Here is a 4,454-nt window from a genome sequence, read left to right on the forward strand (position 1 = left end):
GTTCCAGATTTCTTTCCAAGGTTTTCTATCTCCAGCATTGCCTCACTTTGGGTTTTCTTTATAGTGTCTACTTCCCTTTTTAGGCCTTGGATTGTTTTATTCAATTCCATCATCTGTTTGGTTGTGTTTTCTTGCAATACTTTAAGGGAATTTTGTGCTTCCTCTTTAAGGTCTTCTACCTGTTTAGCAGTGTTCTCCTGTATTTCTTTAGGTGAGTTATTAAAGTCCTTCTTGATGTCCTCTACCATCATCATGAGATATGATTTTAAATCTGCGTCTAGTTTTTCGGGTGTGTTGAGTTGCCCAGGACTGGGTGGGGTGGGAGTGTTGCATTCTGATGATGGTGAGTAGTCTTGGTTTCTATTAGTAAGATTCTTACGTTTGCCTTTCCCCATCTGGTAATCTCTGGAGTTAGTTNTTGTAGTTGTCTCTGGTTAGATCTTGTTCCTCAGGCATTTATGTTAGCCTCTATCAGCAGACCTTGGAGACTAGCTCTCTCCTGAGTTTCAGTTCTCAGAGTACTCTCTGCAAGTAGGCTCTCCTCTTGCAGGGAAGTTGCCCAGATATCTGGTGTTCGAACCTGCTTCCTGGCAGAAGTTGTGATCCACTCACAGAGGTCTTAAGATCCCGTGAATGGTCCTGTGTATACCTTACGGGTGTCCGCAGACAGGTACCCCTGTGCTGGTGTGTATCAGAAGGGACTTGTGCCCCCGATCAGGCCCGGTTTTCTGCTTCCCTAACTAATGCAGTCTCAGGTCCCGTGCAATTGGATTGGAGCAGATGCTGTATTCCACTCACCTAGAGGTCTTAAGATCCTGTGGCGGGTGTTGTGGGTAGCTGGCAGGTGTCAGCCGACTCTGTGACCTAGCTTCCCCAGTGCTGGCCAGACCGGAAGGGCTCTTTTTTTTTTTTTTTTTTTTTTTTTTTGAGCCAATGCCTGTAAGTTATAAAATCCTCAAGTGTCCTTCAATTGCCTAAGCTCTCAAAGTGGAACAGGGTGGCTATGTGTGCTGGAATCGGGTGTTGTGTCTCTCCCTCCAGGACAGTTAAAATTCTGATAAAACTGCAGCACAGTGGGCTTTCACTCAATAATCTCTACTGGGAGTAAGCTTCTTCAAAACAGAACATTCTCACATATGCCCAGACAGTTCCTTTTCTTTTCTTCCTGCTTGGAATACAAGGGTATGTTTTGTGATGGTCACTATAAGTACTGTATTGGGCTCCTGTAGATCCTTCCCAGTTCTTAACTCCCATCTTTGTTAACAGTTCAGAATAAGGGATGCCTTAGCATGGGCCCGCTGAGGCACCCCCTTCTCCTACATGCCTCCAGAGCATAATTTTATATCTCTTTACCTTTTTATGATCCCAACATTGGGGCTGTAACTCAGGTTTCAACACCAAATGATATGTTTATAAAAAGACAAAGAAATATTAAGATATGTTCTATGGTGTGTGGTGGCATGTGGGGGGAGAGGGTGCCTCAGCTGGCCCATGCCCAGGCATTCCCTCCCACTGCGAGACCAGACACACACCGGTATAGTATAGGATAGAGTTTATTCAGGGCATGGGGAGGGGAGTTGAGAGAGTAGCAGAGGCAGAGAAAGGCAGAGAGAAGGAGAGAGTAGAGACGTAGAGGCCAGCCATGACCACATGGAGAGAAGGAATGGAACAAGGGACAAGAGAGAGGCGAGAGCTTAAGAGAGAGAGGAGGGGCCAAGCAGACCCTTTTATAGGGCTAGGCCTACCTGCCTTTTGCCAGGTAACTGTGGGGCAGAGCATACCTGGTTGTTGCCAGGAACTGTGTGAGTGGGGTCCAGACAGAATACCAACACCCTCCATTTTGGAAGCAATTTGCCTTTTGCTTTCACTGGTTGTTGCACTGACAGTTAGTATTTGAGTTTGTATTTGAGTGTGCCCAAAACCCAGGTTTTAAAGATTCTGTCTCCAGTTTGTGGCACAGCAAGAGAAGATAGGACCTAGTGGAAAGAAATTAGGTCAGTAGAGACATGTTCTTGATGGAGATGTGGACATCCCAACCCTCCATGTATCTCTTTTTCCTTCCAAATAGCTGCAAGAAGAGCAGGCTTCCTCTACCACATACTCCAGCCATTGGATAATCTACCCCCATAAGTCAAGATCAAATGCAAGCTAATTATTCCCCTTATTAGGTTAATCATCTGTGTCCTTTGTCATAGCAGTGGGATTAACACCGAGTTAAGAATTGTTGGGTCCTCAGTTTGCTTCACGTTGTGTTGGTTGTGATGGAAAGTGGCCACTTCCAAATATCTTGTATAGGGTATGGTGTAGTTGTTTCCTCTAGTGTGAACCATTCCCCAAGGCAAATAAGAAGTTCATGAAACTCACAGAAAGGCTACAAGACTCACAAAGCTCCTCTCAACTGATGACAGTGGTGGCACATGCATTTAATTCCAGCACTCAAGAGACAGGCAGATCTCTGATTCTGAGGCCTGGCTGGTCTATAGAGCAAGTTCCGGAGAAACATGTCTAAAACAATACAAATAATACAAATACAAATACAAATACAAATACAAATACAAATACAAATACAAATACAAATACAAATACAAATACAAATACAAATACAAATACAAATACAAATACAAATACAAATACAAATACAAATACAAATACAAATACAAATACAAATACAAATACAAATACAAACCCTCCTTCCCTGTGATGCTGCCTGCAGGTTGGATGGAGTGCTCCAGTGATGAAACTGTCCTGAGCTGTCATGCATGCTGGGCTGAGCCTTTTAGTGATCTGGCTGTCAGAGTCACCTGTATACCTACAAGTAGCCCCTCACCCTTTGTCTTAGTTTGCTGTCTTCTTGCTGTAATAAAATATTCTGACCAAAACAACTTATTTTTGCTTACCTAAGTTCAAGGCGCAGTGGATCATAGTAGGGAAGTCAAGTGAGCAGGAACTTGAAGCAGCCAGCCCTATCACATGCACAATCAGGAACCACAGAGGAGTGGATGCCTGTCAGTGCTCAGTGCACTCTCTTCACTTTATGCAGTGCACGATCCACTGCTGGGAACAATCTGCCCACAGGCAAGATAGGTATTCCCACATCAATCAACATAATCAAGATGATTCCCTGAAGATATAGCATTCTAAAGGTTTGTCTCCCAGGTGATGCTGTGCTGTCAAACTGACAGTTAGTATTAACCATCACAAATATACTCCTGTGGGTAACCACAATAAACCCATTAGCTCACCAAGCTATACATGAGGAGAATATATCTTTTGGTATGCCATCATTTCCAGGTTTTGGCAGCCCACATGGAATGAGGCCTCAGTGCTCACTCTCTAAAAGGATTTCAGAAACTCCATTCTAACAGTTTGGTAGACTTCGGTGGAACTAACCTTCAAATTTAAAATAATCCAAAGAAAGCAACACTTAGAGCATAAGCAGGTTGAACAAGATGTTATTTATAAATTAATAAAGTCACTGGGTTTGAAGAAGAGTCGCTCTGAATCTCAGGTCTCTCCTGGATACTGTCATGTAGCCTCAGCATCCTCATTTATGAAAAGAACTAAAAACCACTACACACACACACACACACACACACACGACTTGATTCAATCTACTGTTCATACATGGGGGCTGTCCAAAATCGCCATCATTGATGAGTTTATTAAGCTTGGGAGGAGATTATTGAAAGAATGAGACCTCTGAGGTGTCAAGAAGTCTAAGCCTGAAACAAATAGATGGAGTTTCCTGGATCTGTGCAGAAGACAGTCTTCCTCTTGGATTGGGTTGCTAATGGATGCAAACACAGGTTGAAACTTGCCTGTGTTGTCAGGGCTCAGCAGGGTAACATAAGGCAATTTTCCTAACCATGGCTTAGGTCAAACTAAGCAACATTTTGCCTCCTGCTCTTTCATCACAAAACTACAAGACTTGGCATCTAGAAGAGTTCCATGTGTCATGAGTGAAGGAAACATGCAGACATGAAACATGCATGTCTGCAGTCAAGAGCTCACTTATACACTGAGGTATAGGTGGGTGTCCATCCATGCTTGCAGGTTTTTATTATTATTTTTGTTGTTGTTGTTCTTGTTGTTGTTGTTGAGTAGCATAGCCTAGAATCCTAGAAGAGTTAACACAAAATGCTAACCCACAGGCAGGCAGTGCATCTCAGAAAAGGAACCCATTCTACAGATGGGCTGCTCAGCCATTGAAACCATCTATAGATTTAACTCAAAGTGTGCCTGTGCCCAGAGATGGTCCTGTCTCTACAAGAAACAATCTGGGGAGTTACTGGTGTTTCTGCATATAAAGAATTTTCCTCAATCAAATCCTATCTCTGTTGCTTTTTTTTAATTTTATTTTTGAGATTACAATATAATTACAACACTTCTTCCTTCTGATTCCTCCCACCAAAGTGCCCTTCATTGCTTTCTTTCAAATTCATGGCCTCTTTTAA

This window comes from Mus caroli, chromosome 14 (genome assembly GCF_900094665.2).
Source record: "Mus caroli chromosome 14, CAROLI_EIJ_v1.1, whole genome shotgun sequence".
NCBI lineage: Eukaryota > Metazoa > Chordata > Mammalia > Rodentia > Muridae > Mus > Mus caroli.